The sequence below is a fragment of the Rhipicephalus microplus genome, unplaced genomic scaffold, assembly GCF_043290135.1.
Source record: "Rhipicephalus microplus isolate Deutch F79 unplaced genomic scaffold, USDA_Rmic scaffold_201, whole genome shotgun sequence".
Lineage (NCBI taxonomy): Eukaryota > Metazoa > Arthropoda > Arachnida > Ixodida > Ixodidae > Rhipicephalus > Rhipicephalus microplus.
In genome coordinates, this window is record NW_027464772.1 from 265,001 (window position 1) to 277,500 (window position 12,500).

Consider the following 12,500-nt stretch of genomic DNA (forward strand, 5'->3'; position numbering starts at 1 on the left):
CCCAACTGGAGTGGCCCAGTTTTTTGAACGGGACGGGAACTGCGAAGCACTTAGACCGACGGCGGACTACGACGAGAACGCCTTAAGCTTCGCCAACGTTTCGCCAACTCGTGCGGGAGACTTTTTCCGCTTCGCGGCAAGTCGTCGCGCCGTGCTCTCCGCATCAACCGCGTACGCAGCGAACCGCAAACGTCGGGCGCAGCCTCCTCACCTCCCTGCGCTTTGCGCGCGAACGTTCCCTGTTCGCGCGGCAAAGCCTGGAGGAGGCACGGCCCCGCAGCGTGTTCGAGCGCCCGGTCTACGGGACACCCTGCTTACTTCGAGGGCAACAAGCGCAACGCAAGGCTGCGATCTCGCGCACTTTGCGCACGGCTGGAGAAGCTTTGCTGGCCGGCTTTCGCTCCTCGTGTTTACCGTGCGTTAAAGTTGCGCGTCCGTGGCTCTCGCAGCTCTTGCGCGCCCGGTCGCAGAGAGGAGTACGCAACCTCGACCGCACTTTCCCTGCAGGCTTCCTTCCGACTCGAAGTCCTGCGGCGGTCTCAACGAGGTGCCACATCCTCAATGCAGTCGGTCGCCCCCGTTTCGGTTGGGCTCTGGCACGACGGTCGCCACCGTCTCGCCCTTGAGTGGCCGCTGTTGGCGCTCGCTGTGAGGTGTTCAGCGTGCTGTCCGTGTTGCCGACGCGGTCAAAACGAGTCGACGGCTCACGTTCCCTTGTGCGCCGAAGGCTCTCTTGATATGTGATCCGACCCTCAGACAGACGAAGCCAAGGGAAGACCCAAGGCCGCAATGTGCGTTCAAAGAATCAGTGCTCAGTGTGTCCTGCAATTCACACCAAGTCTCGCAGCTGGCTGCGTTCTTCATCGACCCGAGAACCGAGTGATCCACCGCTTAGAGTCGTGAAAAAGTGTTTGTTCAATTCCGTACAGTCAAAACCAAACGTTTCTGGCACTCGGCCAAACAGTGGCCAAGAAGGGCGCTTTTCAGCGCACGCTTGGACTCCAAAACTCTGCCGCGCCTTTTTCGGCTGCCGCAAATCGAGCAAACGGTGTGTTTCGGACGGCGTTTCGCTTCCGCTACTTGCGAGTGCTTTCGTGGTCCACCCCTCTATAAATACTCGGGAGGCGTCGAAGCCGGTTCTCCAAGCCGGACCCGTAGGTATCGTTGTGTGCTCGCTCTCATTGGCCCGCCTAACCAGAAAATGCCTGCGGTACACCCATTTGGATAAGAGTGCACGCAGATGCGGGCCTCGACGGCTACACATTTCCTCGGGCGGCCGCCTCCCGGCCTCCGTGGAGCGCGGGATGCACGGTCCCATCGACAAGCCTCTCCCGTTTTTACCGTGGCGTCGCGGTTCACCACGGCGGGCGGGTCGGTCTCCTCCGCATAAAAAGGGGGACCCCCGCTTTTTGTTCCACGAAATCGCACAAGCTTTTTTCGCATCCACGGTTTGCCACCGCACACCAAAATGCCGATCCGGCTGCCTACTTTAGCCAACAGGTGGAGCCAGGCGCGCCGTACTTGCGCGGCACTTCCCACGTCCACCGAAGTCGGTGCCAAGGACCACTTTCGGCGCCGGAGCCGCGTACGAGCCTACTCGAGGCGGAAGAACGAAGCCAGCAAGGGCCTGGCCGCAAGTGCGTTCAATTGTCGGGACGTCCAAGTCCCTCGTTCTTCCGTGCTTCCTCTTTCGGCAAGTCGTTGCGGCACCTTCCCAAAGCGCGCAGACCCGCTAATCGCGACGAGCGCGACGTGGCCGTGCCGCCTTTCCCTCGGCAGCAAGCAAAACGCCTGGCAACGTCGACGCTCCCCTAACCGCGATCTCGCACCGTGTTTCGTGTGGCGAATTCAAAAGCCGGCCGGCGCTGCTGCAACCATTACGGTCGGTACGCATACGCCGCGGAGGGCGGGACGGTCATCGGAGCGTGCGGTTCCTCCATCGAGTACTGCGCACCTCGGCCGTCGCATCGCCGTGCCATGACCGGCCGCGCGTCAACGCGAACCGGTGCCAGCGAGATCCCTCGCCTGCAAGAACCGACCGGCAGCCTCCGTCACCCGAGGACGCGGAGGCGCTTGCCGCGGACGGCGGGACGGTATGCACTGGTGCACAGCGGACCCGTCACATCGCCAGTTCCTTGACCGACCGCCGACGCTTGTGCCGTTCCTCTCGTACTTGGCAGTCGCCGCGCGATTGTCGGGTCTCGTTCTTGCACGCTCGAACGGTCGGGAGGGCACTCGGCTGGCGTTTCGGGAACGCGCAGCCTCGCCTTCTACCGACGTAACCACGACTCGCCGTTCGCGCTCCGCCGCTCCTGTTTACAGTACTAGGCGGTCCCGCAGCGGTCGGGTCGCGCATTTCGAGCGCTTCGAGCCACGGTGCAGTGGCGGGTCGAAAGCCGACCTATGAGTGCGTTGCGCCGTTTGTACCCGCGTCCGCCACCTGGCCGACCGTCCAAGGTCGCGGTGTTGGCGTCCGCTGGGCGCAACAATTTGTCACGGGGTGCCGCTCCACATTCAGGCAGCCCCGTGGGGAAAAGCCGACCCCGCGTCCAAACGGGGTCAGCGGCAGAAAGTGTCGGGCGCAGACGCAGCTGAGGCGCTCACCCTTCACAATCCGTTAATGATCCTTCCGCAGGTTCACCTACGGAAACCTTGTTACGACTTTTACTTCCTCTAAATGATCAAGTTTGGTCATCTTTCCAACAGACCGGCGCAACCGAAAGGCCGCGCCGGACATCGGTCCGAAGACCTCACTAAATCATTCAATCGGTAGTAGCGACGGGCGGTGTGTACAAAGGGCAGGGACGTAATCAACGCGAGCTTATGACTCGCGCTTACTGGGAATTCCTCGTTCAAGGGGAACAATTGCAAGCCCCTATCCCAATCACGAAAGAAGTTCCACGGGTTACCCAGTCTTTTCAGACAGGGATAAAGACACGCTGCTTCCTTCAGTGTAGCGCGCGTGCGGCCCCGGACATCTAAGGGCATCACAGACCTGTTATTGCTCTGTTTCGTGCGGCTAGGAGCCGCTTGTCCCTCTAAGAAGGTTGTAAGGTGCTGGGAACCCCGCACCTATTTAATAGGCTAGAGTCTCGTTCGTTATCGGAATTAACCAGACAAATCGCTCCACCAACTAAGAACGGCCATGCACCACCATCCACCGAATCAAGAAAGAGCTCTCAATCTGTCAATCCTCCCAGTGTCCGGGCCGGGTAAGTTTTCCCGTGTTGAGTCAAATTAAGCCGCAGGCTCCACTCCTGGTGGTGCCCTTCCGTCAATTCCTTTAAGTTTCAGCTTTGCAACCATACTTCCCCCGGAACCCAAATACTTTGGTTTCCCGGAAGCTGCCCGCCGAGTCATTTGAGTAACTCAGGCGGATCGCTGGTTGGCATCGTTTATGGTCAGAACTAGGGCGGTATCTGATCGCCTTCGAACCTCTGACTTTCGTTCTTGATCAATGAAAACATTCTTGGCAAATGCTTTCGCAGTAGTTCGTCTTGCGACGGTCCAAGAATTTCACCTCTAGCGCCGCAATACGAATGCCCCCGTCCGTCCCTCTTAATCATTACCTCGTATTCCAAAAACCAACAGAACAGAAACGAGGTCTTGTTCTATTATTCCATGCAAGTTTATTCAGGCGACTCGCCTGCGTTGAGCACTCTAATTTTTTCAAAGTAAAAGCACCGGCCATCTCGAGGCACACAATGAAGTGCACCAAGAAAGAACCGGCATGATGTTCAGTCCGAGCCGTCGCATCGGGTAGATGCACTACTCGTCTGGAACTGAGATCCAACTACGAGCTTTTTAACCGCAGCAGCTTTAGTATACGCTATTGGAGCTGGAATTACCGCGGCTGCTGGCACCAGACTTGCCCTCCAATTGATCCTCGTTAAAGGATTTAGAGTGTACTCATTTCAATTACGGGGCCTCAAAAGAGTCCCGTATTGTTATTTTTCGTCACTACCTCCCCGTGCCGGGAGTGGGTAATTTGCGCGCCTGCTGCCTTCCTTGGATGTGGTAGCCGTTTCTCAGGCTCCCTCTCCGGAATCGAACCCTGATTCTCCGTTACCCGTAACAACCATGGTAAGCAAGTAACCTACCATCGAAAGTTGATAAGGCAGACACTTGAAAGAAACGTCGCCGGCTCGTGGCCATGCGATCAGCACAAAGTTATCCAGAGTCACCACACAATACGGGCCGAAACCCGATCGATCTTGGTCTAATAAAAGCACCCGTTACCCAAAGGGCTCCAGGCTCACTGCATGTATTAGCTCTAGAATTGCCACAGTTATCCAAGTAGGAAGAAACGATCTAAGGAACCATAACTGATTTAATGAGCCATTCGCGGTTTCGCCTTATTTCGGCATGTACTTAGACATGCATGGCTTAATCTTTGAGACAAGCATATGATTACTGGCAGGATCAACCAGGTAATCGTTCGACTGCGCGTCCGTCCTCGCCCTCGGCGGGCCGGACGCAGTCTGTGTGCGGCGGAGGCCACCTTCAGGCGCCCCAACACGCTTATTTTGCACTCCGAGATGACGGCGTTCGAGCTCGCTACGGCACAACCTTCCCGAAAGACGAGTGGGAGCCGTGCGGCAAGAAGCACGTTCATGCTCGCTCTTTTTCGTTGCATCGACTCGGTCGCGCCGTGCGGGTTGCCCAAGCCCGCTGCACTGTCGGTGGACCGGCCGGAACTAGCAACGGAGCCGAGACTGCAAAGCCGCCAGACGACGGGTCACGCCCGCGTCTTCGGCGCTTTCGCATCTGAATCGCCCGAGGACGACACGGAACACACCTCGATATCGTGGTAAAACGGCACCGTCCGACAACCAGCCCCTAACGCATCAAGCGGATGAGGCTGCAGACGACTGCCGTGGATTCCCCTGGAGCAGACCCGAGGACACGCTTGACGAGGCCGAAGCCCGCCGCATATCAGACACCCGGTCGCTTTCGCGTACGCCGCTCACGAGAACCCCCACATAATAGCAGCGATAAGTACCCAGACCTCCTTGGGCCCTAATACGAGCGTACTCGAGAAAATTTCACCGCGGGTGTGCCCCGAAACGTGTGGCATGTTGAGCGTGCCACAAGTCTACGTCGCTCTCAAACCCGCCGAGGTCGTAGAATTTGCGACCCTACTCACGAAATTCCCACCGAGGATACGGCCGCAAACGTACCGCACCTTGGGTAGGCCACGAGTTTGTGCAACACTACGCTGACGGCACAGCACCGAGGTCGTGCGCGCACGCACGGGAAAATTCCGCCGCGGTTTCTGCCGAAAACGTGAGGCACCACGACTCTCCGCAAGTTCGCGTCGACTGCGAAAGACCGAAGTCGTGAACGACGTGTCCGCTACTCGCCGCCGACACGCTGGACACCAAACGTACAACGACTCGACGGCGTCGTAGAGGCCCACGACGCGGTTTTCCTTAACGACGTCTCGGCGTGGCACCGACAGGTTAGAACGGCCGACCAACGTTCCCTGTCCGCCGTTCGGCTCAGTCGAAGGGCTCGGCGACTTCGGCAACGCTGCGAAGCCGCACGGTGACGCACGCCATGTCCCCATTTTTTTTTTTCTTTCTGCGTCTGCCGGGGTGCCCCTATAATAGCAGCGATAAGCACCCAGACCGCCGTGGGTCGCTCGCCCCGGCTGACGTGGTTTTTCGTACTCCTGCGGCGGTCGCCGTCAAGCACGTCCAAATACGCTACTTTCGTGGGCGCATTCACGCTCTTTCGCTTCGCCGGAGTGCCAGCACTCACTCTGCCAAAAACGGCGAACATCCGAGCGGCGGTTCCCACTTTTGCGTCGGCGTCGCAAACCCCGCCCCGGCAGACGAGGTTTGCCGTACTCGTGCGACGGTGGCCGGCGGGCACGTCGAAAGACGCCGATATCGTGCGCGAATTGGCGCACCTTGGCTTCACCGGAGTGCCGCCACTGACTCCTCCAAAAACGGCGAAGATCCGAGCGGCGCTTCCCACTTTCGCATCGGCGTCCCGAACTCCGCCCCGGCTGACGCGGTTTACCGTACTCGTGCGACGGTCGCCGGCGAGCACGTGGAAAGACGCCGATATCGTGCCCGAATCGGCTCCGTTCGGCTTCGCCGGAGTGCCAGCACTGGCTCGGCGAAAGACGACGAACATCCGAGCGACGGTTCTCACTATTGCGTACGCGTCGCAAACCCCGCCCCGGCAGACGCACTTTGCCGTACTCGTGCGACGGTCGCCGGCGAGCACGTAGAAAGACGCCGATATCGTGCCGGAATCGGCCCCGTTTGGCTTCGCCGGAGTGCCAGCACTCACTCGGCCACAAACGGCGAACATCCGAGCGGCGGTTCCCACTTAGCCGTCGGCGTCCCGAACTCCGCCCCGGCAGACGCGGTTGCCGAGCTCGTGCGACTAGCGACCGCGAAGCCGTCTCGCGACGCCGCTTTCGTGCGCGGCTCCCACTGCGACCTGGGTCACCCGAGGTCGACGAGCAAAAAAGAATGTCGAAAAAATTTTTTTTTTTTTTTGCGTCTGCCGGGGTGCCCCTATAATAGCAGCGATAAGCACCCAGACCGCCATGGGTCGCTCGCCCCGGCTGACGTGGTTTTTCGTTTTCCTGCGGTGGTCGTCGTCAAGCACGTCCAAACACGCCACTTTCGTGGGCGCATTCGCGCTCTTTCGCTTCGCCGGAGTGCCAGCACTCACTCTGCCAAAAACGGCGAACATCCGAGCGGCGGTTCCCACTTTTGCGTCGGCGTCGCAAACCCCGCCCCGGCAGACGAGGTTTGCCGTACTCGTGCGATGGTGGCCGGCGGGCACGTCGAAAGACGCCGATATCGTGCGCGAATTGGCGCACCTTGGCTTCACCGGAGTGCCGCCACTGACTCCTCCAAAAACGGCGAAGATCCGAGCGGCGCTTCCCACTTTCGCATCGGCGTCCCGAACTCCGCCCCGGCTGACGCGGTTTACCGTACTCGTGCGACGGTCGCCGGCGAGCACGTGGAAAGACGCCGATATCGTGCCCGAATCGGCTCCGTTCGGCTTCGCCGGATTGCCAGCACTGGCTCGGCGAAAGACGACGAACATCCGAGCGACGGTTCTCACTATTGCGTACGCGTCGCAAACCCCGCCCCGGCAGACGCACTTTGCCGTACTCGTGCGACGGTCGCCGGCGAGCACGTAGAAAGACGCCGATATCGTGCCGGAATCGGCCCCGTTTGGCTTCGCCGGAGTGCCAGCACTCACTCGGCCACAAACGGCGAACATCCGAGCGGCGGTTCCCACTTAGCCGTCGGCGTCCCGAACTCCGCCCCGGCAGACGCGGTTGCCGAGCTCGTGCGACTAGCGACCGCGAAGCCGTCTCGCGACGCCGCTTTCGTGCGCGGCTCCCACTGCGACCTGGGTCACCCGAGGTCGACGAGCAAAAAAGAATGTCGAAAAAAATTTTTTTTTTTTTTTTGCGTCTGCCGGGGTGCCCCTATAATAGCAGCGATAAGCACCCAGACCGCCATGGGTCGCTCGCCCCGGCTGACGTGGTTTTTCGTTTTCCTGCGGTGGTCGTCGTCAAGCACGTCCAAACACGCCACTTTCGTGGGCGCATTCGCGCTCTTTCGCTTCGCCGGAGTGCCAGCACTCACTCTGCCAAAAACGGCGAACATCCTAGTGGCGGTTCCCACTTTTGCGTCGGCGTCGCCAACCCCGCCCCGGCATACGCGGTTTGCCGTACTCGTGCGGCGGTGGCCGGCGGGCACGTCGAAAGACACCGATATCGTGCGCGAGTCGATGCTTCTTGGTCTCGCAGGAGGGCCGCCACTCACTCCTGCAAAAACGGCGAAGATCCGAGCGGCGCTTCCCACTTTTTCGTCGGCGTCGCAAACCTCGCCCCGGCAGACGCGCTTTGCCGTACTCGTGCGACGGTCGCCGGCGAGCACGTCGAAATACGCCGATATCGTGCCCGAATCGGCCCCGTTTCGCTTCGCCGGAGTGCCAGCACTCGCTCGGCCAAAGACGACGAACATCCGAGCGACGGTTCCCACTATTGCGTACGCGTCGCGAACCCCGCCCCGGCAGACGCGGTTTGCCGTACTCGTGCGGCGGTGGCCGGCGGGCACGTCGAAAGACGCCGATATCGTGCACGAATTGGCGCTCCTTGGCTTCACCGGAGTGCCAGCACTCACTCGGCCAAAAACGGCGAACATCCGAGCAGCGGTACCCACTTAGCCGTCGGCATCCCGAACTCCGCGCCGGCTGACGCGGTTGCCGAGCTCGTGCGACTAGCGACCGCGAACGCGTCTCGCGACGCCGCTTTCGTGCGCGGCTCCCATTGCGACCTGGGTTACCCGAGCTCGACCAGCAAAAAAGAAGGTCGAAAATTTTTTTTTTTTTTCTGCGTCTGCCGGGGTGCCCCTATAATAGCAGCGATAAGCACCCAGACCGCCGTGTGTCGCTCGCCCCGGCTGACGTGGTTTTTCGTACTCCTGCAGCGGTCGCCGTCACGCACGTCCAAATACGCCACTTTCGTGGGCGCATTCGCGCTCTTTCGCGTCGCCGGAGTGCCAGCACTCACTCTGCCAAAAACGGCCAACATCCGAGCGGCGGTTCCCACTTTTGCGTCGGCGTCGTAAACCCCGCCCCGGCAGACGCGGTTTGCCCTACTCGTGCGACGGTCGCCGGCGAGCGCGTCGAAAGACGCCGATATCGTGCGCTAATTGGCGCTCCCTGGCTTCTCCGGAGTGCCGCCACTCACTCCTCCAAAAACGGCGAAGATCCGAGCGGCGTTCTCCACTTTCGCATCGGCGTCCCGAACTCCGCCCGGGCTGACGCGGTTTACCGTACTCGTGCGACGGTCGCCGGCGGGCACGTCGAAAGACGCCGATATCGTGCCGTAATCGGCCCCGTTTGGCTTCGCCCGTGTGCCAGCACTCACTCGGCCAAAAACGGCGAACATCCGAGCAGCGTTTCCCACTTTCGCATCGGCGTCCCGAAGCCCGCCCCGGCAGACGCGGTTTGCCCTACTCGAGCGACGGTCGCCGGCGATCACGTCGAAAGGCGCCGAATTCGTGCACGAATCGATGCTTCTTGGTCTCGCAGGAGGGCCGCCACTCACTCCTGCAAAAACGGCGAAGATCCGAGTTGCGCTTCCCACTTTTTCGTCGGCGTCCCGAACTACGCCCCGGCTGACGCGGTTTACCGTACTCGTGCGACGGTCGCCGGCGGGCACTTCAAAATACGCCGATTTCGTGGGCGCATTCACGCTGTTTCGCTTCCCCGGAGTGCCAACACTCACTCTGCCGAAAGCGGCGATCATCCGAGCGGCGGTTCCCACTTTTGCGTCGGCTTCGCAAACGGCGCCCCGGCAGACGCGCTCGTGCGACGTACTCGTGCGACGGTCGCCGGCGAGCACGTCGAAAGACGCCGATATCGTGCTCGAATCGACCCCGTTTCGCTTCGCCGGAGTGCTGCCAGTCACGGCGCAGAAAACGGCGAACAAGTGTTTTTTTTTTTTTTTTCCTAGAATTTGTGTTATAGAAGGCACATTTGATATCGGACGATAATTTTCAACTTTATCACGCGCACCGATTTTCGTGTAGAGGTTTGCAAGTTTATGGGAATTTCTCCACTTGGAATAATGCGATTTAGTAGTACTACGAGAACTTCATGGATGTACTCAAGGGTACGGGGCAAGTCAGTTACGTCAACACCTGCAGATTTTTTACACTTCAAACTGAAAATTGTTGGTTGTGAGTCCTCGTGTGATATTAAAGGCCGATTCGCTAACACATAGAACAAAGAAAGAAAGGAAGAAAAAACGCCCGCGCTCGCTCAAGAAACCTGGGTTCGCAACAAGTGGCAACAACAAGCAACCGAGCGAGTGCGCCAAAACCCGTGGCGGCCGAACAAACGCGAAGTCCCAACCGCGTCAGCCGGGGCGGCACGGGACAGGAAAAATCACTTCAGCCGGGGCGGCGGGGCACCGAATAAACCTCGTCACCTCGTCGCAGGATAAAAGAGGAAACAAAAAGTCTAAACAGCGTCTGCTGGAGCGAATGCGTAATAAAACAACAACAACAACAAAAAAAAAAAACACCCGCGCTCAAGAAGTCTGCAATCACCACAAAAGGCGACTGTGACCGAGCAGCGTCAGCCGGGGCCGTGCGGAAACGGAAAAACCGCGACTACCGGGGCGTCGAGGCACCGAAAAATCCACTTCAGCCGCGGCGAAAAAAAAAAACAAAAAGAAAGACGGAGGGGGGGGGGGGAACCACGTCTGCCGGGGCGAAGGAAAAAAAAAAAACGCGTCTGCCGGGGCGAGCCCGGGTGCGGCACCACCGGGAAAACTGTGGCAAACAGACATGGCGATCGAGTGAGTGGGCCGCCAGCCAGGCTCAGCCAAAAAGTGCAAAGTCCGAACTGCGTCAGCCGGGGCGGCAAAAACCACGTCAGCCGGGGCGGCGCAAAAAACCGCGTCTGCCGGGGCGGCACGAAACCGCGTCAGCCGGGGCGGCGCGAAAACTGCGTCAGCCGGGGCGAAAGAAAAAAAAAAAAAACGCGTCTGCCGGGGCGAGCCCGGGTGCGGCACCACCGGGAAAACTGTGGCAAACAGACATGGCGATCGAGTGAGTGGGCCGCCAGCCAGGCACAGCCGAAAAGTGCAAAGTCCGAACCGTGTCAGCCGGGGCGGCAAAAAACCGCGTCAGCCGGGGCGGCGCAAAAAACCGCGTCTGCCGGGGCGGCACGAAACCGCGTCAGCCGGGGCGGCGCGAAAACTGCGTCAGCCGGGGCGAGCCCGGGTGCGGCACCACCGGGAAAACTGTGGCAAACAGACATGGCGATCGAGTGAGTGGGCCGCCAGCCAGGCTCAGCCAAAAAGTGCCAAGTCCGAACTGCGTCAGCCGGGGCGGCAAAAAACCGCGTCAGCCGGGGCGGCGCAAAAAACCGCGTCTGCCGGGGCGGCGCGAAAACCGCGTCTGCCGGGGCGGCGCGAAAACTGCGTCAGCCGGGGCGAAAGAAAAAAAAAAACGCGTCTGCCGGGGCGAGCCCGGGTGCGGCACCACCGGGAAAACTGTGGCAAACAGACATGGCGATCGAGTGAGTGGGCCGCCAGCAAGGCTCAGCCAAAAAGTGCTAAGTCCGAACTGCGTCAGCTGGGGCGGCAAAAAACCGCGTCTGCCGGGGCGGCACGAAACCGCGTCAGCCGGGGCGGCGCGAAAACCGCGTCTGCCGGGGCGGCACGAAACCGCGTCAGCCGGGGCGGCGCGAAAACTGCGTCAGCCGGGGCGAGCCCGGGTGCGGCACCACCGGGAAAACTGTGGCAAACAGACATGGCGATCGAGTGAGTGGGCCGCCAGCCAGGCACAGCCGAAAAGTGCTAAGTCCGAACTGCGTCAGCCGGGGCGGCAAAAACCGCGTCAGCCGGGGCGGCGCGAAAACCGCGTCTGCCGGGGCGGCACGAAACCGCGTCAGCCGGGGCGGCGCGAAAACTGCGTCAGCCGGGGCGAGCCCGGGTGCGGCACCACCGGGAAAACTGTGGCTAACAGACATGGCGATCGAGTGAGTGGGCCACCAGCCAGGCTCAGCCAAAAAGTGCTAAGTCCGAACTGCGTCAGCCGGGGCGGCAAAAACCGCGTCAGCCGGGGCGGCGCAAAAAACCGCGTCTGCCGGGGCGGCACGAAACCGCGTCAGCCGGGGCGGCGCGAAAACTGCGTCAGCCGGGGCGAAAGAAAAAAAAAAAACGCGTCTGCCGGGGCGAGCCCGGGTGCGGCACCACCGGGAAAACTGTGGCAAACAGACATGGCGATCGAGTGAGTGGGCCGCCAGCCAGGCACAGCCGAAAAGTGCCAAGTCCGAACTGCGTCAGCCGGGGCGGCAAAAAACCGCGTCAGCCGGGGCGGCGCAAAAAACCGCGTCTGCCGGGGCGGCACGAAACCGCGTCAGCCGGGGCGGCGCGAAAACTGCGTCAGCCGGGGCGAGCCCGGGTGCGGCACCACCGGGAAAACTGTGGCAAACAGACATGGCGATCGAGTGAGTGGGCCGCCAGCCAGGCTCAGCCAAAAAGTGCCAAGTCCGAACTGCGTCAGCCGGGGCGGCGCAAAAAACCGCGTCTGCCGGGGCGGCGCGAAAACCGCGTCTGCCGGGGCGGCGCGAAAACTGCGTCAGCCGGGGCGAAAGAAAAAAAAAACGCGTCTGCCGGGGCGGCAAAAAACCGCGTCTGCCGGGGCGGCACGAAACCGCGTCAGCCGGGGCGGCGCGAAAACCGCGTCTGCCGGGGCGGCACGAAACCGCGTCAGCCGGGGCGAGCCCGGGTGCGGCACCACCGGGAAAACTGTGGCAAACAGACATGGCGATCGAGTGAGTGGGCCGCCAGCCAGGCACAGCCGAAAAGTGCTAAGTCCGAACTGCGTCAGCCGGGGCGGCAAAAACCGCGTCAGCCGGGGCGGCGCAAAAACCGCGTCTGCCGGGGCGAATGCAAAAAAAACAAAGAAAAAAGCCCGCGCTTAATCAAAAGAAAACAA

At 60.8% G+C, this 12,500-nt stretch overlaps 2 non-coding genes across 2 annotated transcripts; both read right to left on the reverse strand.

Annotated features, from left to right (window-relative positions):
- Positions 1-746: 746 nt before the first annotated feature.
- On the reverse strand, positions 747-899 carry LOC142792016 (5.8S ribosomal RNA). The gene has a single exon (XR_012890581.1). It is a non-coding gene; the product is annotated as a 5.8S ribosomal RNA (ribosomal RNA).
- Positions 900-2,618: 1,719 nt separating this feature from the next.
- On the reverse strand, positions 2,619-4,433 carry LOC142792033 (small subunit ribosomal RNA). The gene has a single exon (XR_012890597.1). It is a non-coding gene; the product is annotated as a small subunit ribosomal RNA (ribosomal RNA).
- Between the last annotated feature and the right edge of the window lie 8,067 nt (positions 4,434-12,500).